This window comes from Loxodonta africana, chromosome 10 (assembly GCF_030014295.1).
Source record: "Loxodonta africana isolate mLoxAfr1 chromosome 10, mLoxAfr1.hap2, whole genome shotgun sequence".
NCBI classification, from domain to species: domain Eukaryota; kingdom Metazoa; phylum Chordata; class Mammalia; order Proboscidea; family Elephantidae; genus Loxodonta; species Loxodonta africana.
Window position 1 is genome coordinate 2,650,157 of NC_087351.1, and position 26,465 is coordinate 2,676,621.

Below are 26,465 nucleotides of genomic sequence, written 5' to 3' on the forward strand. Positions count from 1 at the left end.
CCTAAAAACAAACAGCACTGAACCCCTAAAAACAAACAACACTAACCCACTAACAACAAACAACACTAACCCACTAACAACAAAAAACACTAACCCCCTAACAACTAACAACTCTAACCCCCTAACAACAATCCTAACCACCTAACAACAAACATCACTAACCCCTAAAAAGAAACAACCCTAAACCCCTAAAAACAAACAACACTGAAACCCTAACAACAAACAACACTAAACCCATAACAACAAACAACACTAACCCACTAAGAACAAAAACACTAACCCCCATCAACAAACAACCCTAAAACCCTAAAAACAAACAACACTGAACCCCTAAAAACAAACAACAGTAACTCCTATCAACAAACAGCACTAACCCACTAACAACAAAAAACACTAACCGCCTAACAACAACCAACACTAACCCCCTAACAACAAACAACACTAACACCCTAAGAACAAACACCACTAAGCCCCAACAAGAAACAACCCTAAACCCCTAACAACAAACAACACTAACCCCCTAACAACAAACAATACTAACACCCTAACAACAACCAACCCTAACGCCCTAACAACAAACAACGCTAACCCCTAAGAACAAACAACACTAACCCCCAACAACAAACATCACTAACCCCCTAACAACAAACAACCCTAAACCCCTAACAACAAACAACCGTAACCCCCAAACAACTAACAACCCTAACCCCCTCACGAAAACAACCCTAACCCCCTAATAAACAACCCTAAGCCCCTAATAAACACAACTCTAAACCCCTAAAAATACAATCGTAACCCCGTTACAAACACAACCCTAACCCCCTAACAAACCCTAACAATAACTTTAAACCTGACCATAAGCATGACCCCAAACCCTACCACTAACTCTAACTCTAAACCTAACACTAACCTAGCCCTGCCCTTTACTGTAAACCCAGCCTTAACCCTAACCTTGCCCCTACCCGAACCCTAATTCTATACCTAACCCGAACACTAACCTTGACCCTACTCTAACTTTAACTCTAACGTGACTATTAACTGAAACATCACCCTAACCCTAAGCCTAACTCTAACTCGAGCCCTAACCATAACAATTACCCTAAACCCTCGCCTTAACTGTAAACCTAACCCTAACCCTCACCCTAATCCTTAACCGTATCCCCAACCCTAAACCTAACGCTATCCCCAAACTCATCCCTAACCCTAACCCTAATACGAACAGTAACCCAAATCTAACCCTAACCCTAATATTAAACCTAAACTTGAACCTACCCTAACCATAAACCTAACCCTAACACCCTAAACCTAACGTCTAACACCATCTATAATCCTAACCCTTATCATAACCCTCACCCTTAACCTAAACTTCACACTAACCCTAAACCTAACCTAACGCTGACCCTAGACATAACGCCTAACCCTAACCGAACCCTAAACCTATCCTTAACACTAACCTGAACACAAACCCAAACCCTAGCCCTCACCATAAAAATAACCCTCACCCTATCCTGAACTTCATCCAAACACTAACCATAAACTTAACCCTAAACCTAGACCTAACCCAAACCCTAACCTTAAACCTAACTCTAAGAATAACGCTAGTCCATCTGTAACCCTAAACTGACCACTTACAATAGCCCTGAACCTAACACTAAAATAATCCTAATCCTAACCCTAGACCTAACCCTACCCCTAACCTTTACCCTAAATAGAACACTAAGTCTAACCCTCAACATAGACCTAAACCTAATTCTTACCCTACACCTAACCCTAATCCTAAACCAAACCCTAACTCTGACTGTAACCCTAATCATAACAATTACCCTAAACCCTCACCTTAACTGGAAAACTACCCTAACCCTCAGCCTAAATCTTAACCGTATCCCACAACCCTAACCCTAATGCTATCCCTAACCCTAACCCTAACATTAACCTGAAACCCCTGAGCCCTAATGATAAACCTAACCCTAACACAAACCCTAACACTAACACCAAAGCCTAGCAAAAACCTTAACCCTAACTCTCACCCTAACTCTAACACTAACCCGAAACCGAATCATGAACCTAACCCTAAGCCTAAACCAAACCTAACCATGACCAGAACCGCAAGGCCTAACCGGAACCCTCACCCAAACCCTAACCCTAAACTACACCTCTAACCCCTAACGCCTTATCATAACGATAATCCTAACCCTAACCAACCCTAACCCTAAACCTAACCCTCACCCCAACCGCAAAGGCTAACACAACCATGACCCTAAACCTAACCGTAACACTAAACTTAACCCTAACCTTAAATCTAACCCTAACCCTAAAACTGAACACAACCCCTGAACGTAACCCTAACCCTGAACATAACCTTAACACTAACCTGAAAACAAGCCCAAACCTTAGCCATAACCCTAACCCTCACCCTATCTTAAACTTCACCCTATCCCTAACCTAAAACTCACCCTGACTTTAACCCTAACCCTACCCCTAAACCTAACCCTCACCTTAACCTTGGCCCACCTGTAACCCGAAACCTAACCCTTACAATAACTCTGGCCCTAATCCTCGCCCTAAACCTAATTCTAATTCTAACCCTGACCCTAACCCTAACCTAACCTTAACCCTATCTTTAAGCCTACCATAAACTTAAACCTAACCCTAACCCTTAACCTTAACTCTAACCCTAACCCTAGCCCTAACCCTAACCTTAACGGTAACACTTACCCAAAACCCTCACCTTAACTGTCAATGTAACTCTAACTCTTACCCTAACCCTAAACTTAACCCTAATTAGAACCTTAACCTAAACCTAACTGAAACAGTAACCCTTAACCCTAACTCTAATCCTAATCCTTAGCCTAAAACTAACCTTAACCCTAAACCTAACCCTAACCACTGACCCTAACTCTAACCCTAACCCTAAGCCGAACCCTCACCCTTAACCAGAATTTCACCCTAAGCATAACGCTAAGCGTACCCTAACTTCATTCAAACTCGAACCCTAAGCAAAACTAACACTAACACTACACGTAACCCTAACCCTAAACCTAACCCTAACCCTGACTCTGACCTGAACCCAAACCCCTAACCCCAACCCTCTCGCTTAACATAAACTTCTCTGTAACCCTAACCCTAAAACTAAACGTAACACTAAATCTCCCCTAACCCTGACCATACCATAAACGTAACCCTAACTGTAAACTCAAAACTAACCCTGACCCTAACTCTAACTCTAACCCTAATCCTAACCCTAAAACTTACCCTACACACTCAGCTTAAATGGAAACCTAGCACTAACCCTCATCTTACCATCTAAACCTAACCTCAACCCTTAACCTAACCCTATCTATAACCTTCACCTAGCCCTAAACCTAAACATGACTTAACCCTAACACTAACCCTAACCCTAAATCTAAACCTAACCTTAACCCTAAACTTAACCCTAACCTAAGCTCTAACCCTAACCCCTAATGCTAACCCTAAGCTCAACCCTCACCCTTCAATTAAACTTTACCCCAGCCGTAGCCCTAACCCTAAACCGAACCCTAAACCTAACCCTAAACCTGACCCTAACATTAACCCAAACACCTAACCCTAACCCTAAGCCTAATCCTAAACCTAACCCTAACCCTAACCCTCATCCTTAACCTAAACTTCACCCTAAACCTAAGGCTAACCCTAACCCTGAAAGTAAAGCTAACCCTTAACTATCCCCTAACTCTAGCCCTGACCCTAAGCCTAATGCTAACCCTAGCCCTAACAGTAACACCCGAAAACATCAGCTTAATGGAAACTTAACACTAACCCTCCCATGAACCCCTAACCCTAACCCTACCCCGCATCCTACACCTAACCCAGACCTGAACCTGACCCTTTCTCTAACCCTAAATTAACCCTAACCTTAACTCTACCCTAACCCTAACAATAACTCTAAACCTGACCATAACCATAATCCTAAACCCTAGCACTAACTCTAACTCTAAATCTAACCCTAAGCTAGCCCTACCCTTTACCGTAAACCTAGCCTTAACCCTAACCTTACCCCTACCCAAACCCTAACGCTATACCTAACCCGAACACTAACCTTAACCCTACTCTAACCTTAAGCCTAACCCTGACTATTAACTGAAACTTCACCCTAACCCTAAGCCTAACTCTAACTCTAACCCTAACCATAACAATTACCCTAAACCCTCGCCTTAACTGTAAACCTAACCCTAACCCTCACCCTAATCCTTAACCGTATCCCCAACCCTAAACCTAACGCTAGCCCCAAACTTATCCCTAACCCTAACCCTAATACGAACAGTAACCCAAATCTAACCCTAACCCTAATATTAAACCTAAACTTAAATCTACCCTAACCATAAACCTAACCCTAACACCCTAAACCTAACGTCTAACACCGTCTATAATCCTAACCCTTATCATAACCCTCACCCTTAACCTAAACTTCACACTAACCCTAAACCTAACCTAACGCTGACCCTAGACATAACGCCTAACCCTAACCGAACCCTAAACCTATCCTTAACACTAACCTGAACACAAACCCAAACCCTAGCCCTCACCATAAAAATAACCCTCACCCTATCCTGAACTTCATCCAAACACTAACCATAACCTTAACCCTAAACCTAAAGCTAACCCAAACCATAACCTTAAACCTAACTCTAACAGTAACGCTAGTCCATCTGTAACCCTAAACCAAACACAATAGCCCTGAACCTAACCCTAAACTTAATCCTAATCCTAAACCTAGACCTAATCCTAACCCTAACCCTAACTCTAACCTTGACCCTAAATAGAACACTAAGTCTAACCCTCAACATGGACCTAAACCTAAATCTTACCCTACACCTAACCCTAACCCTAAACCTAACCCTAACTCTAACTCTAACCCTAATCATAACACTTACCCTAAACCCTCACCTTAACTGTAAAACTAACCGTAACCCTCACCCTAACCCCTAACCATATCCCACAACGCTAACCCTAATGCTATCCCTAACCCTAACCCTAACACTAACCTGAAACCCCTGAGCCCTAACGATAACCCTAACCCTAACCCTAACCCTAACCCTAACCCTAACCCTAACCCTAACCCTAACCCAAACCCTAACACCAAAGCGAAAGCCTAGCAAAAACCTTAACCCTAACTCTCACCCTAACTCTAACACTAACCCGAAACCTAATCATGAACCTAACCCTAACCCTAAACCAAACCTAACCATGACCAGAACCACAAGGTCTAACCGGAACCCTCACCCAAAACCTAATCCTAAACTACACCTCTAACTCTAACACCTTACCATAACCATAATCCAAACCCTACCCAACCCTAACCCTAAACCTAACCCTCACCCCAACCACAACGCCTAACACAACCATAACCCTTACCCCAACCGTAACACTAAACTTAACCCTAACCTTAATTCTAACCCTAACCCTAAAACTAAACACAACCCATGAACTTAACCCTAACCCTGAACATAACCTTAACACTAACCTGAAAACAAGCCCAAACCTTAGCCATAACCCTAACCCTCACCCTGTCTTAAACTTCACCCTATTCCTAACCTAAAACTCGCCCTAACTTTAACCCTAACCCTACCCCTAAACCTAACCCTCACCTTAACCTTGGCCCAACTGTAACCCTAAACCTAACCCTTACAATAACTCTGACCCTAATCCTCACCCTAAACCTAATTCTAATCCTAACCCTGACCCTAACCCTAACCTAACCTTAACCCTATCTTTAAGCCTACCATAAACTTAAACCTAACCCTAACCCTTAACCCTAACTCTAACCCTAACCCTAGCCCTAACCCTAACCTTAACGGTAACACTTACCCAAAACCCTCACCTTAACTGTCAATGTAACTCTAACTCTTACCCTAACCCTAAACTTAACCCTAATTATAACCCTAACCTAAACCTAACTGAAACGCAAACCCTTAACTGGAACTCTAACCCTAATCCTTAGCCTAAACCTAACCTTAACCCTAAACCTAAACCTAACTCTAACCCTAAGCCTAAGCCGAACCCTCACCCTTAACCAAAATTTCACCCTAAGCATAACGCTAAGCCTACCCTAACTTCATTCAAACCCTAACCCTAAGCAAAACTAACACTAACACTAAACCTAACCCTAACCCTAAACCTAACCCTAACCCTGACTCTAACCTGAACCCAAACCCCTAACCCTAACCCTCTCGCAGAACATAAATTCACTGTAACCCTAAACACTAAATCTCCCCAACCCTGACCTTAAGCATAAACATAATCCTAACACTAAACTTAAACCTAACCCTGACTCTAACTCTAACTTTAACCCTAAAACTTACCCTACACACTCAGTTTGAATGGAAACCTAGCACTATCCCTCACCCTAACATCTAAACCTAACCCCAACCCTGAACCCAACCCTATCTCTAACTAAAAACTAGTCCTAAACCTAACTATGACTTAACCCTAACACTTACCCTAACTCTAAACCTGACCTTAACCCTAAACTTAATCCTAACCTTAACCCTAACCCTAACCCCTAACACTAACCCTAAGCTCAACACTCACCCTTAACTTAAACTTCACCCTAACCCTAACCCTAAACCAAACACTAACCCTAAACCTAAACCTAACCTTAAACCTGACCCTAACATTGACCCAAACAACGCTAAACCTAACACTAAGCCTAACCCTAAACGTAACCCTAACCTTAACCTAAACACCAAAGCCTAATCCTAACCCTCATCCTTAACCTAAACTTCACCCTAAACCTAAGCCTAACCCTAACCCTAAAATTACACCTAACCCTAAACTATCCTCTAACTCTCGCCCTAACCCTAAACCTAACCCTAACCCTAACTCTAACCCTAAAACTGGCAGTAACACCCTAAAACATCAGCTTAACTGTAAATGTAACACTAAGCCTCACACGAACCCCTAACCCTTTCCCTAACCCTATCACTCATCCTAACCCTAACCCTGACCTAAACTTAATCCTTACCCTAACCCTAAACTTAACCCTAACCTTAACTCTACCCTAACCCTAACCCTAAACCTAACAATAACTCTAAACCTGACTCTAACCCGAGCCCTAAACCCTAGATCTAACTCGAACTCTAAACCTAACCCTAACCCTAACCTGGCCCCACCCTTTACAGTAAAGCTAGCCTTAACCCTAACCTTACCCCTACCCTAACCCTAAACCTAACCCTTACAATATCAATAACCCCTAGCAGGGTCCTGCCTAGTCTCTCCCACCTCATCACTCCTTACAAAGAGCCCTGCTTTGTCTCTCCCACATCCTCACTCCCTAAGCAGGGCTCTGCCTGTCCTCTCCCACCTCCTCACTCTCTAAGCAGGACTCTGCCTTGTTCTCCCACCTCTTCACTCCCTACACAGGGCCCTGGCTAGTGTCTCCCATCTTCTCACTCCATACACAGCTTTCTGCCTCTTCTTTCCCACTTCCTCACTTCCTACACGGGGCCCTGCCTGGTCTCTCCCACCTCCTCACTCCCTACACCAGTCCCTGCCTGATCTCTCCTACCTCCTCACTCCCTGCACAGGGCCCTGCCTGGTCTCTCCCACATCCTTACTCCATATAAAGGGACTTGCCTGATCTCTGGCCTCCTCACTCCCTGCACAGAGCCCTGCCTGGTCTCTCCCAACTCCTCACTCCCTATTCAGGTCTCTGAATGGTTCTCCCACCTCTTCACTCCCTACACAGCGCCCTCCCTGCTGTCTTCCATCTTCTCACTCCCTACACAAGTTTCTGCCTATTCTCTCTCACCCCCTCACTTGCTAAACACAGTTCTGCCTGTTCATTCCCACCTCCTGACTCAGTACACAGGTTTCTGCCTGGTCTCTTCCAACTCCTCACTCCCTAGACAGTGCCCTGCCTGGTCTCTGCCACCTCCTCACTCCCTACACAGGTCTCTGACTGCTCCCTGCCACCTCCTCACTCCCTACACAGGGCCCTGCCTGGTATCTCCCACCTCCTCACTCCCTACACAGGGCTCTGTCTTTTCTCTCCCACCTCCTCAGTCCCTACACAGGTATCTGGGTGGTCTCTCCCACCTCCTCACTCCCTTTACAGGGCCCTGATGATCTCTCCCACCTCCTCACTCCCTAAACAGGACCCTGCCTGGTCTCTCCACCTCCTTACTCCCTACACAGGGCTCTGGCTAGTCTCTCCTACATCCTCACTCTTTATACAGCATCCTACCTGGTCTCTCTCACCTCCTCACTCCCTATGTAGGTCTCTGCCTGGTCTCTCCCACCTCCTCACTCCCTACACAGGGCCCTGCCTGGTCTCTCCTAACGCCTAACTCCCTACACAGGTCCCTGACTGGCCTCTCTCACCTCCTCACTCCCTATACAGGGCCCTGCCTGGCCTCTCCCACATCCTCAATTCACACAGGGCCCTGCCTCCTCTCTCTCACATCCTGACTGCACACACAGGGCCCTAACTGGTCCCTCCCACCTTCTCCATCCCTACACAGGTCTCTGCATGGTTCTCCCACCTCCTCATTCCCTACAAGGGTCTCTGCCTGTTCTCTCCCACCTCTTCAATCCCTAGACAGGGCCCTGCCTCTTCTCTCCCACTTCCTCACTCCCTACTCAGGGCCCTGCCTGGTATTTCTAACCTCCTCAGGCCCTACACAGGGCCCTGCCTGGTCTCTCCCACATCCTCACTCCCTACACAGGACTCTGCCTGGTCTCTCCCAACACCTCACTCCCTACAAAGGGCCCTGCCTGGAATCTCCCACCTCCTCACACCCTACCCAGGGTCCTGCCTAGTCAATCCCACCTCCTCACTCCCTATGCAGGACTCTGCCTGGTTCTCCACCTCTTCGCTCCCTACACAGGGCCTTGCCTGGTCTCTCCTACCTCCTCACTCCCTACACAGTTCTCTGCCTCTTCTCTCCCATTCCTCAATCCCTACACAGGTCTCTGGGTGGTCTTTCCCACCTCCTTACTACATACACAGGTGTTAGCCTGTTTTCTCCCTCCTCCTCACTCCCTACACAGGGCCCTGATGTTCTCTCGCACCTGCTCACTCCCTAAACAAGCCACTGCCTGGTCTCTCCACCTCCTTACTCCCTCCACAGGGCCCTGCCTGGTCTCTCCCACCTCCTCACTCCCTACACAGGGCCATGCCTGGCCTCTCCCACCTCCTCACTCCCTACACAGGGCTCTGCCTGGTCTCTATCACCCCCTCACTCCCTACACAGGGTCCTGCCTTACCTCTCCCACCTCCTCAGTCCCTGCACTGTGTTTCTGGCTGTTATCTCCCTTCTTCTCACTCCCTACACAGGGCTGTGCTTGTTCTCTCCCATCTCCTCACTCCCTATACAGGGCCCTGCCTGGTGTATCCCATCTGCTCACTCCCTGCACAGGGCCCTGATGATCTCTCCTACCTCCTCACTCCCTACACAGGGCCCTGCCTGGCATCTCCACCTCCTTACTCCCTACACACAGACCTGCCTGGTCTCTCCCACATCCTCACTCTGTACACAGGGTCCTACCTGGTCTCTCCCACCTCCTCACTCCCTACACAGGGCCCTGCCTGGTCTCTCCTAACACCTCACTCCCTACACAGGGCTCTGCCTGGCTTCTCCAACCTCCCCACTCCCTACACATGGCCCTGCCTGGTCTCTCCACCTTCTGAATCCCTACACAGGTCTCTGTCTCTTCTCTCCAAGATACTCATTCCCTACACAAGGCCCTGCCAGGTCTCTCCCACCTCCTCAATCCCTTCACAGGGCTCTGCCTTGTCTCTCCCACCTGCTCCCTCCCTATACAGCTCCCTGCATGGTCTCTCCCACCTCCTCACTCCCTACACAGGGTCCTGCCTGGTCTCTCCCACTTCCTCAATCCCTACACAGGTCCCTGACTGGTATCTCCACCACCTTACTTCCTACACACAGCCTTGCCTGTTCTCTTCCACATCCTCACTCTGTACACAGGGTCCTACCTGGTCTCTCTCACCTCATCACTCCTACACAGGGCCGTGCCTGGTCTCTCCTAACACCTCACTCCCTACACAGGGCCCGGCCTGGTCTCTCCTTCTTCTCAATCCCTACACAGGTCTCTGCCTCTTCTCTCCAAGATACTCACTCCCTACACTGGGCCCTGCCAGGTCTCTCCCACCTCCTCAGTCCCTTCACAGGTCTTTGCCTGGTCTCTCCCACATCTCTGCCTCTTCTCTCCTGCATCCTCACTCCCAACATAGGGCCCTGCCTGGCCTCTCCCACCTCCTCAGGACCTACACAGGTCCCTGCCTGGTCTCTTCCAGCTCCTCACTCCCTACACAGGTGTCTGCCTGGATTCTCCCACCTCCTCACTCCTTACACAGGGCCCTGCCTGGTATGTCCCTCCTCCTCACTCCCTACAGAGGGCCCTGCCTGGTGTCTCCCTTCTGCTTACTCCCTACATATGTCTCTGTCTGTTCTCTCCCACCTCCTCACTCCCTACACAGGGCCCTGCCTGATCTCTGGTACATTCTCACTCCCTACACAGGACCTGTGTGGTCTCTCCCAACACCTCACTCCCTCCACAGGGCCCTGCCTGGATGCTCCCTCCCCCTCACACCCTGCACAGGGTCCTGCTTGGTCTCTCCCACCTCATCACTCCTTACACAGGGCCTGCCTGGTCTCTCCCATATCCTCACTCCCTATACTTGGCTCTGCCTGGTCTCTCCCATCTCCTCACTCCCTAAGCAGGACTCTGCCTGGGTCTCCCTCTTCTTCACTCCCTACACAGGGCCCTGTCTGGTGTCTCCCATCTTCTCTATGCACAGAGCCCTGCCTGGTCTGTCCCACCTCCTCACTCCCTACACTCTTCTCTGCCTCTTCTCTCCCACCTCCTAACTCCCTGCACAGGGCCCTGCCTGGTCTCTCCCATATCCTTACTCCATACAGGGACATGCCTGATCTCTGGCCAACTCACTCCCTACAGAGGGCCCTTCCTGGTCTCTCCCATCTCCTCACTCCCTATGCAGGTCTCTGAATGGTTCTCCCACCTCTTCACTCCCTACACAGGGCCCTGCCTGCTGTCTACCATCTTCTCAATCCCTACACAGGTTTCTGCCTATTCTCTCCCACCTCCTCACTCCCTACACAGGTCTCTGCCTGGCCTCTCCCACTTCCTCACTCCCTACACAGGTCCCTGCTTCGTCTCTCCCACCTCATCACTCCTTACACAGGGCCCTGCCTGGTCTCTCCTACATCCTCACTCTTTACACAGCATCCTACCTGGTCTCTCTCACCTCCTCACTCCCTATGCAGGTCTCTGCCTGGTCTCTCCTAAGGCCTAACTCCCTACACAGGTCCCTGCCTGACCTCTCCCACCTCCTCACTCCCTAGACATGGCCGTGCCTGGTTGCTCCCAGCTCCTCACTCCCTACTCAGGGCCCCGCCTTTTCTCTCCCACCTCCTCCATCCCTGTAAAGGTCTCTGCCTGGTCTGTCCCACCTCCTTACTCCCTACAGAGTTCTCTGCCTGTTCTCTTCCACATCCTCACTCCTTACACAGGGCCCTTCCTGGTCCCTCCCACCTCCTCACTTCCTACACCTGTCCCTGCCTGGTCTCTTCCATCTCCTCTCTCCCTACTCAGGGCCCTGCCTGGTCTCACCCACCTCCTCGCTCCCTACAAAGGTCTCTGTCTGGTCTCTCAGCTCTTCACTCCCTACACAGGTTTCTGTCTCTTTTGTCCCACCATCTTACTCCCTATACAGTGCCCTGCCTGGTCTCTCTCTCTCTATACAGGGCCCTGCATGGTCTCTCCCACCTCCTGACTCCCTTCACAGCGCCCAGCCTAGTCCCTCCCACCTCCTCACTCCCTACACAGGTTAGGGTTTAGGGTTTAGTTTAGTGTTAGGGTTATGGTTCGGGATGGGGTTTAGGGGTTAAGGTTAGGTTTTAGGGTTTAGTGTTCGAGTTTAGGGTCAGGGTCAGTTTTTAGTGTCAGGGTCAGGGTTTATGGTCAGGGTTTAGGGTCAGGGTCAGGGTCAGGGTTAGGGCTTAGGGTCAGGGTTAGGTTTAGGGTTTGTTTCTATGTTTAGGGTTTAGGGTTTAGGATTAGGGTTGGGGTAAGGTTAGGGCTATGTGTTAGGGCTAAGGGTTAGGGTTTAGTGTTTAGTGATAGAGTTTAGGGTCAGGGTCAGAGTCAGTGTTTAGTGTCAGGGTCAGAGTTTAGGGTCAGGGTTAGGGTCACGGTCAGGGTTAGGGTCATGGTCAGGGTTTAGGGTCATTGTCACGGTTTAGGGTCAGGGTCTGGGTCAGGGTTAGGGGTTAGAGTCAGGGTTAGGTTTAGGGTTTGGGTTTAGGGTTAGGATTTAGGGTTTAGGGTTAGGGCTAGGGTTAGTTTTAGAGGTTAGAGGTTAGGGTTAGGGTTAGGGCTAGGGCTAGGGCTTGGTGTTAGGGCTAGGTCTAGGGCTAGGGTTTTAGGGCTAGAGTTTAGGGTTAGGGTTAGGGTTTTGGGTTAGGCTGATGGTTAGAGTTTAGGGTTAGGGTTTATGGTTAGTGTTAGGGTTAGTGTTAGGGTTTAGGGTTAGGGTTTAGGGTTAGCAGTTAGTGTTAGGGTTAGTGTTCAGGGTTAGGGTTTGTTTTTAGGGTTTGGGTTTAGGGTTAGCGGTTAGTGTTAGAGTTAGTGTTCAGAGTTAGGGTTAATGTTTAGGGTTAGGTTTTAGGGTTCGAGTTAGTGTTAGGGTTAGGGCTAGGGCTAGGGCTAGGACTTGGGCTAGGGCCTAGGGCTAGGGCTAGTGATATGGTTTGTGTTTAGGGTTCGGGTTTGGGTTCACGTTAGGCTTCGGTTTAGGCTTCGGGTTAGGATTTGGGTTAGGGTTTTGGGTAAGGGTTATTGTTAGGTTCAGGGCTATTGTAAGGGTTAGGTTTAGGGTACTACAGGTGGGCCAAGGTTCAGTTTAGGGTTTGATTTAGGGGTAGGGTTAGGGTTAAAGTTAGGGTGAGCTTTAGCTTAGGGATAGGGTGAAGTTTAAGATAAGCTGAGGGTTAGTGTTAGGGTTATGGGTAAGGTTTGAGTTTGGTTTCAGGGTAGTGTTAAGGTTATGTTTAGGGTTAGGGTTAAGTTTACGGGTTCTTTTTAGTTTTAGGGTTAGGGTTAAGTTTAGTGTTATGGTTAGGATTAGAGTCACGGTTTGTGTTAGGCTTTGTCGTTTGGGTGCGGGTTAGGTTTAGGGTTCGGGTTGGGTAGGGTTAGGATTATGGTTATGGTAAGGTGTTAAGGGTGAGAGTTTTAGTTTAGGGTTAGGGTTTGGGTGAGGGTTCCGGTTAGTCATTGTGGTTCTGGTCATGGTTAGGTTTGGTTTAGGGTTAGGGTTAGGTTTATTATTAGGTTTCGGGTTAATGTTAGAGTTAGGGTGAGACTTAGGGTTAAGGTTTGGGTTAGGCTTTGGTGTTAGGGGTTAGGGTTTGGGTTAGGGGTTAGGGTTATCGTTAGGGCTTAGGGGTTCAGGTTAGTGTTAGGGTTAGGAAGAGCATTAGGGTTAGGGTTGGGGGATACGGTTAGGGGTTATGGTGAGGGTTACGGTTAGTTTTACAGTTAAGGTGAGGGTTTAGGGTAAGTGTTATTTTTAGGGCTAGAGTTAGGGTTAGGTTCAGGGTTAGGGTTAGGTGTAGGGTAAGATTTCGGTTTAGGTTCAGGTTTAGAATTAGAGTTAGTGTTCTATTTAGGATCAAGCTTAGAGTTAGGGTTAGGGTTAGGATTAGGGTTAGGTCTAGGGTTAGGTTCAGGGCTAATGTAAGGCTTAGTTTTAGGGTTACAGGTGGAGTAGTGTTATGGTTAGAGTTTGGTTTAAGGTTAGGGTTTGCGTTAGGTTTAGGTTTAGGGTGAAGGTTAGGGTTAGTGTTGGATGAACCTTAGGACGGGGTGAGGGTTATTCTTATGATTAGGGCTGAAGTTTGATTTTGTGTTCAGGTTAGTGTTAAGGTTAGTTTTAGGGTTCGGGTTAGTGTTAGGAGTTACGTTTAGGGTTAGTGTTAGGTTTAGGTTCAGGGTTAGAGTGATGTTTAGGTTCATAGTGAGGGTCAAGGTAAGGGTTAGGATTACGGTGAGGATTATACTTAGTGTTAGAGTTTATGTTTAGGGTGTTAGGGTTAGGTTTATGGTTAGGGTAGGGTTAAGTTTAGGGTTAATGTAAGGGTTAGTATTAGATTAGTGTTACTGTTCGTGTTTGGGTTAGGGTTAGGGATAAGTTCAGGGATAGCGGCAGGTTTAGGGTTGGGGATTCGGTTAGGGGTTCGGGTGAGGTTTAGTGTTAGGTTTACAGTTAAGGTGAGGGTTTAGGGTAAGTGTTATGGTTAGGGTTAGAGTTAGGGTGAATTTTCAGTTAATAGTGAGGGTTAGGGTAAGGGTTAGGGTTAAGGTTAGAGTTAGGATTAAGATTAGTGTTAGGGTTAGGTTTAGGGTTAGGGTTAGGATAGGGGTAAGGTTAGGGTTAAGGCTAGGTTTACGGTCAAGGGTACGTCTAGGTTAGGGTTAGGATTAGGTGTAGAGTTAGAGTTAGTGCTAGGGTTTAGGGGTAGGGTTCGGGTCAGGTTTAGAGTTATTGTTAGTGTTAGGGTTAGGGTAGAGTTATGGTTAGGGTTAAGTTTAGGGTTAGGGTAAGGGTTATGTTTAGGTCAGGGTTAGGGTTAGGGTTAGGGATAGGGTTAGGTTTAGGGAAAGGGTTAGGGTTCGTGTGAGGGTTAGTGTTAGATTTACAGTTAAGCTGATGTTTTACAGTGTTACGGTTAGGGTCAGGGTTAGAGTTATAGTTAGGGTTAGGGCTAGACTGAGGGGATAGTTTAGGGTTAGGTTTAATTTTAGGGTTATGCTTATGTATAGGGTGAAAGTTAAGTTAAGATTAGCGTTAGGGTAAATATTAGAGTTAGGTGTTTGGGTTAAGGTTAGGATCAGGTTAGGGTTAGGTTTAGGGTTAGTGTTAGTGTCAGGGTTAGGTTTTGGTGTTTGGGTTAATGTTAGGGTTAGCTTTAGGGTTAAGGTTTAGTTTAAGGTTAGGGTCAGGGTGAAGTTTAAGTTAAGTGTGAGGGTTGAGCTTAGGGTTAGTGTTAGGGATTAGGGTTAGGGTTAAGGTTAGGATTAGGATTAGGGTTAAGATTAGTTTTAGGGTTAGGGTAAGTGTTACGGTTAAGTCATGGTTAGGTTTAGGGCTAGGTAAAGGTTAGAGATAAGATTAGGTTAAGGGTAGGTTTTAGGTTTAGATGTTAGTGTGAGGGTTAGTGCTAGGTTTCCATTTAAGCTGAGTGTGTAGGGTAAGTTTTAGGGTTAGGATTAGGGTTAGAGATAGATTTAGGGTCAGGGTTAGGATTAGGTTTAAGGTTAGGGTTAGGTATATGGTTAGGATTAGGGTTAGGGTCAGGGTTGGGGAGATTTAGCATTATGTTTAGTTTTAGGGCTAGGGTTAGGGTGAAGTTTATGTTAAGCGTGACGGTTAGGGTTAGGGTTGGGGTAAGGGTTCAGGTTAGGGTTTGTGTTAGGTTTAGGGTTAGCTTTAGTTTTGGTTAGGGTTAGGATTTGAATGAAGTTAGGGTAGGTTTAGGGTTATGGGTAGGGTGAAATTTTGGTTAGAGTTATTGTTTGGGGTTAGGGTTAGGTTTGAGTTTATCGTAGGGTTAAAGTTAGGGTTAAGGTTAGGTTAGGGTTATGGTCAGGGTTAGGATTAGGATTAGGTTTAGGGTGAGGGTTAGGGTCCGAGTTATTGTAAGGGTTAGTTTTAGGGTTACAGGTGGGCCAAGGTTAAGGTTAGGGTTAGGTTTAGGGGTAGGGATAGGTTTAGAATTAGGGTGAGCTTCAGGTTAGGGATAGGGTGAAGTTTAAGTTAGGGTGAGGGTTAGGGTTATGGCTAAGGTTTGGGTTAGTTTTCAGGTTAGTGTTAAGGTTGTGTTTCGTGTTAGGGTTAAGTTTACGGGTTCTGTTTAGTTTTAGGGTTAGGGTTATCTTTAAGTTTAGGGTCAAGTTTAGTGTTACAGTTAGGGTTAGGGTTACGTTTTGTGTTAGGCGTTGTGGTTGGGGTGAGGTTTAGGTTTAGGGTTAGGGTTGGGTAGGGTTAGGATTATGGTTACGGTAAGGTGTTAGGTGTTAGAGGTGTAGTTTAGGGTTATGGTTTGGGTGAGGGTTCCGGTTAGGCATTGTGGTTCTGGTCATGGTTAGGATTGGTTTAGGGTTAGGGTTAGGTTTATGATTAGGTTTTGGGTTAGTGTTAGAGTTAGAGTTAGGGTGAGAGCTACCTTTAAGGTTAGGGTTAGGTTTTGGTGTTATGGGTTAGGTTTGGGGTTAGGGTTAGGGTTATTATTAGGGCTTAGGTGTTCAGGTTAGTGTTAGGGTTAGGGATAGCATTAGGGTAAGGGTTGTGGGATACCGTTAGGGGTTAGAGTGAGTGTTACGGTTAGTTTTACATTTAAGGCGAGGGTTTAGGATAAGTGTCCCGATTATCGTTAGACATAGAGTTAGGGGTAGGTTTACGTTTAGGGTTAGGTGTAGGGTAAGATTTAGCTTTAGTTTCAGGTTTAGGGGTAGAGTTAGTGTTCTATTTAGGGTCAAGGTTAGAGTTTGGGTTAGGGTTAGGATTAGGTCTAGGTTTAGGATTAGGTTTAGGGATAGGTTGAGGGGTATTTTAAGGGTTAGGTTTACGGTTACAGGTGGACTAGCATTATGGTTAGAGTTAGATTTAATGTTAGGGGTTGGGTTAGGTTTAGGTTTAGGTTTAGGACTAAGGTTAGCGTTAGGGTTTGGATGAAGTTTAGGATAGGGTGAGGGTTATTTTTAGGGTTAGGGCTAGACTTTGGGTTTGTGTTCATGTTAGTGCTAAGGTTAGGTTTAGGGTTCAGGTTAGGGTTAGTGGTTATGTTCAGATTAGGTTTAGGTTTAGGGTTAGTGTGAAGTTTAGGTTAAGGGTGAGGGTTAGGATAAGGGTTTGCATTAGGGTTTGGATTCTAGTTAGTGTTAGAGTTTAGGTTTAGGGTGTTAGGGTTAGGTTTATGGTTAGGGAAGGGTTAAGTTTAGGGTTAATGTTAGGGTTAGCGTTAGATTAGGGTTACTGTTCGTCTTCGGGTTAGGGTTAGGGATAATGTGAGGGATAGATAGCATTAGGATTAGGGTTGGGGGTACGGTTAAGGGTTAGGGTGAGGGTTAGGTTTAGGTTTACATTGAAGGTGAAGGTTTAGGGTAATTGTTATGGTTAGGGTTAGAGTTAGAGTTAGGCTTATGGTTAGGGTGAAGTTTCAGTTAATAGTCAGGGTTAGGGTTAAGGTTAGAGTTATGCTTAAGGTTAGTGTCAGGGTTAGGTTTAAGGTAGGGGTAAGGTTAGGGTTTAGGCTAGGTTTACGGTAAAGGGTAGGGCTAGGTTAGGGTTAGGGTTAGGTTTAGAGTTAGAGTTAGTGCTAGGGTTTAGGCTTAGGGTCAGGGTCAGGTTTAGAGTTATTGTTAGGGTTAGGGTTAAGTTCGAGTTAAGGTTAGTGTTAAGTTTAGGGTTAGGGTAAGGGTTAGGATTAGGTCAAGGTTAAGGTTAGGATTAGGAATAAGGGTAGGATTAGGGAAAGGGTTAGCGATTCATGTGATGGTTAGTGTTAGGTTTACAGTTTAGCTGATGTTTTAGAGTGTTATGGTTAGGGGTATGGTTAGAGTTAGGGTTAGGGTTAGGTTTAGGGTTAGGGCTAGACTGAGGGGATAGTTTAGGGTTAAGTTTAGTTTCAGGTTAGGCTTAGGCTTACGTTTAGGGTGAAGCATAGGTTAAGGATGAGGGTTAGGACTAGTGTTAGCGTTACGTGTTTGCGTTAAGGTTAGGGTTAGATTTAGGGTTAGGGTTAGTATTAGGGTCAGGTTTACGTGTTTGGGTTAATGCTAGGGTCAGGTTTAGGCTTAGGTTTAGGGTTAGGGTTAGGGTTCAGTTTAGGGTTAGTGTTAGGGTGCATTTAAAGTTAAGGGCGAGTGTTGAGCTCACGTTAGCGTTAGGTGTTAGGGTTAGGGTTAAGGTTAGGATTAGGTTTAGGGTTAAGTTTAGGTTTATGCTTAGGTTTAGAGTACATGTTAGGGTTAAGTGATTGTTAGGTTTAGGGCTAGGTTAAGGTTAGAGATAGGGTTAGGTTAAGGGTTGGGGTTAGGTTTAGATGTTAGGGTGAGGGTTAGTTCTAGGTTTCCATTTAAGCTGAGTGTGTAGGGTAAGTTTTAGGGTTAGGATTAGGGTTAGGGTTAGAGTTAGGTTCAGATTTGGGTTAGGTTTATGGTTAGGATTAGGGTTAGGGTCAGGGTTAGGCGGAGATTTAGTGTTATATTTAGTTTTAGGGTTAGAGTTAGGGTGAAGTTTATGTTAAGCGTGAGGGTTAGGGTTAGGGGTTAGGGTTCAGGTTATGGTCCGGGTTAGGGTTAGGTTTACATTTAGGGTTAGGTTTAAGTTTAGTTTTATTTTTGGTTAAGGTTAGGGTTTGCATGAAGTTAGGGGCGGTTTAGGGTCATGGTTAGGGTGAATTTTGGTTAAGAGTGAGGGTTCGGTTTAGGGTTAGGCTTAGGTTTACGTTTAAGGGTAGGCTTAGGCTAAGGATTAGGGTTAGAGTTAGGGTTAGGGGTTAGCGTTTCAGTTTGGTTTACGGTAGAGTTATATTTAGGGTTAAGTTTAGGGTTAGGGTAAGAGTTAGAGTTACGTTTACAGTTAAGATGAGGGTTTTGGGTAAGTGTTAGTGTTAGGGTTAGGCTTAGTGCTAGGGTTAGGGTTAGAGTTAGGGTTAGGAGTTAGGGTTTGGTTTAAGTTTATGGTAGGGTTAAGGTTAGGTTAGGGTTAGGATTAGCATTAGGTTTAGGGCGAAGGATAGGGTCAGAGTTATTGTAAGGGTTTGGATGAGGGTTACAGGTTGGCCAAGGTTAAGGTTAGGGTTAGGTTTATGGTTAGGATTTGGGTTACGGTCAGGGTTAGGGGGAGATTTAGTGTTATGTTTAGGTTCAGGGTCAGGGTTAGGGTGCAGTTTAGGTTAAGGATGAGGGTTAGGGTTAGGTTTAGTGTTAGGGTTAGGTGTTTGGGTTAAGGTTAGGGTCAGGTTAGGGTTAGGGTTAGGCTTACTGTTTGTTAGGGTTAGGGTTAGGTGTTTGGGTTAATGTTAGAGTCAGGTTTAGGGTTAGGTTTAGAGTTAGGATTAGGATTCGGTTTAAAGTTAGAGTTCGGGATAGGGTGAAGTTTAATTTAAGGGTGAGGGTTGAGCTTAGGGTTTGGGGTAGGGGTTAGGGTTCAGGTTAGGATTAGGTTTAAGGTAAAGGTTAGGTTTAGGGTCAGGTTTAGGGCAAGTGTTAGGATTAAGTCATGTTTAGGTGTAGGGCTAGGATAAGGTTAGAGATAGGGTTAGGTTAAGGGTTGGGTTTAGGTTTAGATGTTAGGGTGTGGGTTAGTGGTAGGTTTCCATTTAAGCTGAGTGTGTAGGGTAATTTTTATGGTTAGGATTAAGGTTAGAGTTAGGGTCAGGGTCAGGGTTAGGGTTAAGTTTAGGGTTAGTTTTATGGTTAGGATTGGGTTAGGTTCATGGTTGGGGGAGATTTAGTGTTATGTTTAGTTTTAGGATAGGGTTAGGGTGAAGCTGATGTTAAGCGTGCGGGTTAGGGTTAGGGCTAGGGGTTATTGTTCAGATTAGTGTCAGGGGTAGGGTTAGGGATAGGTTTAGGGTTTGTTTTAGTTTTGTTTAAGGTTAGGGTTTGAATAAAGTTAGGGTAGGTTTAGGGTTATGGTTAGGTCTGGGCTAAGGATTAGGGTTAGAGTTAGGGTTAGGGGTGTTTTGGTTAGGTTTAGGGTAGGGTTTTATTTAGGGTTAGGGTAAGAATTAGAGTTACGTTTACACTTAAGGTGAAGGTTTTGGGTATGTGTTACGGTTAGGGTTAGGGTTAGAGTTAGGATTAGGGTTTAGGGTTAGGTTTAATTTTATGGTAGGGTTAAAGTTAAGATTAAGGTTAGGTTGGAGTTAGGGTAGGGTTAGGATTAGGATTAGGTTTAGGGTGAGGTTTAGGGTCAGAGTTATCGTAAGGGTTAGGTGTAGGGTGACTGGTGGGCCAAGGTTAAGGTTAGTGTTAGGTTTAGGGGTAGGGTTAGGGTTAAAGTTAGGGTTAGCTTTAGGTTAGGGATAGGGTGAAGTTTAAGATAGGGTGAGGGTTAGGGTTATGGCTAAGGTTCGGGTTAGTTTTCGGGTTAGTGTTAAGGTTACGTTTAGGGTTAGGGTTAAGTTTATGGGTTGTGTTTAGTTTTAGGGTTAGGGTTAGATTTTAGGTTAGGGTTAAGTTTAGTGTAACAGTTAAGGTTACGGTTTGTGTTAGGCATTGTGGTTGGGGTGAGGTTTAGGTTTAGGGTTAGGGTTAGGGTTGTGTATGCTTAGGATTATGGTTATGGTAAGGTGTTAGGGGTTAGAAGTGTAGTTTAGGGTTAGGGGTGGGTGAGGGTTCTGGTAAAGCATTGTGGTTCTGACCATGGTTAGGTTTGGTTTAGGGTTACGGTTAGCTTTATGATTAGGTTTCAGGTTAGTGTTCGAGTTAGAGTTAACCTTTGGGTTAGGCTTTGGTGTTAGGGGTTAGGGTTTGGGTTAGGGTTAGGGTTATTGTTAGGGCTCAGGGGTTCAGGTTAGTGTTAGGGTTAGGGTTACGGATAGCATTAGGGTTAGGGTTGGGGATACGGTTAGGGGTTAGGGTGAGGGTTACGGTTAGTTTTACAGTTATGGTGAGTGTTCAGGGTAAGTGTTATGGTTATGGTTAGAGTTAGGGTTAGGGTTCGGGTGAAGTTTCAGTTAATAGTGAGGGTTACGCTAAAAGTTAGGGTTAATGTTAGAGTTAGGGTTAAGGTTAGCGTTAGTGTTAGGTTTAGGGTAGGTAAGGTTAGGGTTAAGACTAGGTTTACGGTAAAGGGTTGGGCTGGGTTAGGGTTAGGGTTAGGTTTAGAATTATACTTAGTGCTGAGTTTAGGGTTAGGGTTAGGGTCAGGATTCGAGTTATTGTTTGGTTTAGGTATAGGTAGAGTTAAGGTTAGGTTTAAGTTTAGGTTTAGGGGAAGGGTTAGGTTTACGTCAGCGTTAGGTTTAGGATTAGGGATCGGGTTAGGGTTTGTGAAAGGGTTAGGGGTTCGTCTGAGGGTAAGTGTTAGGTTTACAGTTAAGCTGATGTTTTAGGGTGTTATGGTTAGGGTCATTGTTAGGTTTAGCGTTCGGGCTAGAGTTAGGTGATAGTTTAGGGTTAGGTTTAGTTTTAGGGTTAGGCTTAGGCTTAGGTTTAGGGTGAAGTTTAGGTTAAGGATGAGGGTTATGTTTAGGGTTAGTGTTAGGGTTAGGTGTTTGGGTTAAGGTTAGGGTCAGTTTAGGGTTCGGTTTAGAGTTCGGGTTAGCGTTAGGGTTCGGGTTAGGTGTTTGGGTTAACGTTAAGGTCAGGTTTATGTTTGCGTTTAGGGTTAGTGTTGGGTTCGTTTTAGGGTTAGTGTTTGGGTGAAATTTAAGTGAAGAGTGAGGGTTGAGCTTAGGGTTAGGGGTTAGGGTTAGGGTTAAGGTTCGGGTTAGGGTTAGGTTTATGGTTAGGTTTAGGGTAAGTGTTAGGGTTAAATCATGGTTAGGCTAGGGCATGGTTAAGGTTAGAGATAGGGTGAGGTTAAGGGTTGGGGTTAGGTTTAGATGTTAGGGTGAGGGTTAGTGCTAGGTTTCCATTTAAGTTGAGTTTGTAGGGTAAGTTTTAGGGTTGGATTAGGGTTAGAGTTAGAGTTAGGGTCAGGGTTAGGGTTAAGGTTCGGGTTAGGGTTAGGTTTATGGTTAGGATTTGGGTTACGGTCAGGGTTAGGGGGAGATTTAGTGTTATGTTTAGTTTCAGGGTCAGGGTTAGGGTGCAGTTTAGGTTAAGGATGAGGGTTAGGGTTAGGTTTAGTGTTAGGGTTAGGTGTTTGGGTTAAGGTTAGGGTTAGGGTTAGGGTTAGGCTTACTGTTAGGGTTAGGGTTAGGTGTTTGGGTTAATGTTAGAGTCAGGTTTAGGGTTAGGTTTAGAGTTAGGATTAGGATTCGGTTTAAAGTTAGAGTTCGGGATAGGGTGAAGTTTAATTTAAGGGTGAGGGTTGAGCTTAGGGTTTGGGGTAGGGGTTAGGGTTCAGGTTAGGATTAGGTTTAAGGTAAAGGTTAGGTTTAGGGTCAGGTTTAGGGTAAGTGTTAGGATTAAGTCATGTTTAGGTGTAGGGCTAGGATAAGGTTAGAGATAGGGTTAGGTTAAGGGTTGGGTTTAGGTTTAGACGTTAGGGTGTGGGTTAGTGGTAGGTTTCCATTTAAGCTGAGTGTGTAGGGTAATTTTTATGGTTAGGATTAAGGTTAGAGTTAGGGTCAGGGTCAGGGTTAGGGTTAAGTTTAGGGTTAGTTTTATGGTTAGGATTGGGTTAGGTTCATGGTTGGGGGAGATTTAGTGTTATGTTTAGTTTTAGGATAGGGTTAGGGTGAAGTTGATGTTAAGCGTGCGGGTTAGGGTTAGGGCTAGGGGTTATTGTTCAGATTAGTGTCAGGGGTAGGGTTAGGGATAGGTTTAGGGTTTGTTTTAGTTTTGTTTAAGGTTAGGGTTTGAATAAAGTTAGGGTAGGTTTAGGGTTATGGTTAGGTCTGGGCTAAGGATTAGGGTTAGAGTTAGGGTTAGGGGTGTTTTGGTTAGGTTTAGGGTAGGGTTTTATTTAGGGTTAGGGTAAGAATTAGAGTTACGTTTACACTTAAGGTGAAGGTTTTGGGTATGTGTTACGGTTAGGGTTAGGGTTAGAGTTAGGATTAGGGTTTAGGGTTAGGTTTAATTTTATGGTAGGGTTAAAGTTAAAATACTATCTCTCTATGAGTTAGGGTAGGGTTAGGATTAGGATTAGGTTTAGGGTGAGGTTTAGGGTCAGAGTTATCGTAAGGGTTAGGTGTAGGGTGACTGGTGGGCCAAGGTTAAGGTTAGTGTTAGGTTTAGGGGTAGGGTTAGGGTTAAAGTTAGGGTTAGCTTTAGGTTAGGGATAGGGTGAAGTTTAAGATAGGGTGAGGGTTAGGGTTATGGCTAAGGTTCGGGTTAGTTTTCGGGTTAGTGTTAAGGTTACGTTTAGGGTTAGGGTTAAGTTTATGGGTTGTGTTTAGTTTTAGGGTTAGGGTTAGATTTTAGGTTAGGGTTAAGTTTAGTGTAACAGTTAAGGTTACGGTTTGTGTTAGGCATTGTGGTTGGGGTGAGGTTTAGGTTTAGGGTTAGGGTTAGGGTTGTGTATGCTTAGGATTATGGTTATGGTAAGGTGTTAGGGGTTAGAAGTGTAGTTTAGGGTTAGGGGTGGGTGAGGGTTCTGGTAAAGCATTGTGGTTCTGACCATGGTTAGGTTTGGTTTAGGGTTACGGTTAGCTTTATGATTAGGTTTCAGGTTAGTGTTCGAGTTAGAGTTAACCTTTGGGTTAGGCTTTGGTGTTAGGGGTTAGGGTTTGGGTTAGGGTTAGGGTTATTGTTAGGGCTCAGGGGTTCAGGTTAGTGTTAGGGTTAGGGTTACGGATAGCATTAGGGTTAGAGTTGGGGATACGGTTAGGGGTTAGGGTGAGGGTTACGGTTAGTTTTACAGTTATGGTGAGTGTTCAGGGTAAGTGTTATGGTTATGGTTAGAGTTAGGGTTAGGGTTCGGGTGAAGTTTCAGTTAATAGTGAGGGTTACGCTAAAAGTTAGGGTTAATGTTAGAGTTAGGGTTAAGGTTAGCGTTAGTGTTAGGTTTAGGGTAGGTAAGGTTAGGGTTAAGACTAGGTTTACGGTAAAGGGTTGGGCTGGGTTAGGGTTAGGGTTAGGTTTAGAATTATACTTAGTGCTGAGTTTAGGGTTAGGGTTAGGGTCAGGATTCGAGTTATTGTTTGGTTTAGGTATAGGTAGAGTTAAGGTTAGGTTTAAGTTTAGGTTTAGGGGAAGGGTTAGGTTTACGTCAGCGTTAGGTTTAGGATTAGGGATCGGGTTAGGGTTTGTGAAAGGGTTAGGGGTTCGTCTGAGGGTAAGTGTTAGGTTTACAGTTAAGCTGATGTTTTAGGGTGTTATGGTTAGGGTCATTGTTAGGTTTAGCGTTCGGGCTAGAGTTAGGTGATAGTTTAGGGTTAGGTTTAGGTTTAGTTTTAGGGTTAGGCTTAGGCTTAGGTTTAGGGTGAAGTTTAGGTTAAGGATGAGGGTTATGTTTAGGGTTAGTGTTAGGGTTAGGTGTTTGGGTTAAGGTTAGGGTCAGTTTAGGGTTCGGTTTAGAGTTCGGGTTAGCGTTAGGGTTCGGGTTAGGTGTTTGGGTTAACGTTAGGGTCAGGTTTATGTTTGCGTTTAGGGTTAGTGTTGGGTTCGTTTTAGGGTTAGTGTTTGGGTGAAATTTAAGTGAAGAGTGAGGGTTGAGCTTAGGGTTAGGGGTTAGGGTTAGGGTTAAGGTTCGTTTTAGGTTTAGGTTTAGATTAGGTTTAGGGTTAGGTTTAGGGTAAGTGTTAGGGTTAAATCATGGTTAGGCTAGGGCATGGTTAAGGTTAGAGATAGGGTGAGGTTAAGGGTTGGGGTTAGGTTTCGATGTTAGGGTGAGGGTTAGTGCTAGGTTTCCATTTAAGTTGAGTTTGTAGGGTAAGTTTTAGGGTTGGATTAGGGTTAGAGTTAGAGTTAGGGTCAGGGTTAGGGTTAAGGTTCGGGTTAGGGTTAGGTTTATGGTTAGGATTTGGGTTACGGTCAGGGTTAGGGGGAGATTTAGTGTTATGTTTAGTTTCAGGGTCAGGGTTAGGGTGCAGTTTAGGTTAAGGATGAGGGTTAGGGTTAGGTTTAGTGTTAGGGTTAGGTGTTTGGGTTAAGGTTAGGGTCAGGTTAGGGTTAGGGTTAGGGTTAGGCTTACTGTTTGTTAGGGTTAGGGTTAGGTGTTTGGGTTAATGTTAGAGTCAGGTTTAGGGTTAGGTTTAGAGTTAGGATTAGGATTCGGTTTAAAGTTAGAGTTCGGGATAGGGTGAAGTTTAATTTAAGGGTGAGGGTTGAGCTTAGGGTTTGGGGTAGGGGTTAGGGTTCAGGTTAGGATTAGGTTTAAGGTAAAGGTTAGGTTTAGGGTCAGGTTTAGGGTAAGTGTTAGGATTAAGTCATGTTTAGGTGTAGGGCTAGGATAAGGTTAGAGATAGGGTTAGGTTAAGGGTTGGGTTTAGGTTTAGACGTTAGGGTGTGGGTTAGTGGTAGGTTTCCATTTAAGCTGAGTGTGTAGGGTAATTTTTATGGTTAGGATTAAGGTTAGAGTTAGGGTCAGGGTCAGGGTTAGGGTTAAGTTTAGGGTTAGTTTTATGGTTAGGATTGGGTTAGGTTCATGGTTGGGGGAGATTTAGTGTTATGTTTAGTTTTAGGATAGGGTTAGGGTGAAGTTGATGTTAAGCGTGCGGGTTAGGGTTAGGGCTAGGGGTTATTGTTCAGATTAGTGTCAGGGGTAGGGTTAGGGATAGGTTTAGGGTTTGTTTTAGTTTTGTTTAAGGTTAGGGTTTGAATAAAGTTAGGGTAGGTTTAGGGTTATGGTTAGGTCTGGGCTAAGGATTAGGGTTAGAGTTAGGGTTAGGGGTGTTTTGGTTAGGTTTAGGGTAGGGTTTTATTTAGGGTTAGGGTAAGAATTAGAGTTACGTTTACACTTAAGGTGAAGGTTTTGGGTATGTGTTACGGTTAGGGTTAGGGTTAGAGTTAGGATTAGGATTTAGGGTTAGGTTTAATTTTATGGTAGGGTTAAAGTTAAGGTTAAGGTTAGGTTGGAGTTAGGGTAGGGTTAGGATTAGGATTAGGTTTAGGGTGAGGTTTAGGGTCAGAGTTATCGTAAGGGTTAGGTGTAGGGTGACTGGTGGGCCAAGGTTAAGGTTAGTGTTAGGTTTAGGGGTAGGGTTAGGGTTAAAGTTAGGGTTAGCTTTAGGTTAGGGATAGGGTGAAGTTTAAGATAGGGTGAGGGTTAGGGTTATGGCTAAGGTTTGGGTTAGTTTTCGGGTTAGTGTTAAGGTTACGTTTAGGGTTAGGGTTAAGTTTATGGGTTGTGTTTAGTTTTAGGGTTAGGGTTAGATTTTAGGTTAGGGTTAAGTTTAGTGTAACAGTTAAGGTTACGGTTTGTGTTAGGCATTGTGGTTGGGGTGAGGTTTAGGTTTAGGTTTAGGGTTAGGGTTGTGTATGCTTAGGATTATGGTTATGGTAAGGTGTTAGGGGTTAGAAGTGTAGTTTAGGGTTAGGGGTGGGTGAGGGTTCTGGTAAAGCATTGTGGTTCTGACCATGGTTAGGTTTGGTTTAGGGTTACGGTTAGCTTTATGATTAGGTTTCAGGTTAGTGTTCGAGTTAGAGTTAACCTTTGGGTTAGGCTTTGGTGTTAGGGGTTAGGGTTTGGGTTAGGGTTAGGGTTATTGTTAGGGCTCAGGGGTTCAGGTTAGTGTTAGGGTTAGGGTTACGGATAGCATTAGGGTTAGGGTTGGGGATACGGTTAGGGGTTAGGGTGAGGGTTACGGTTAGTTTTACAGTTA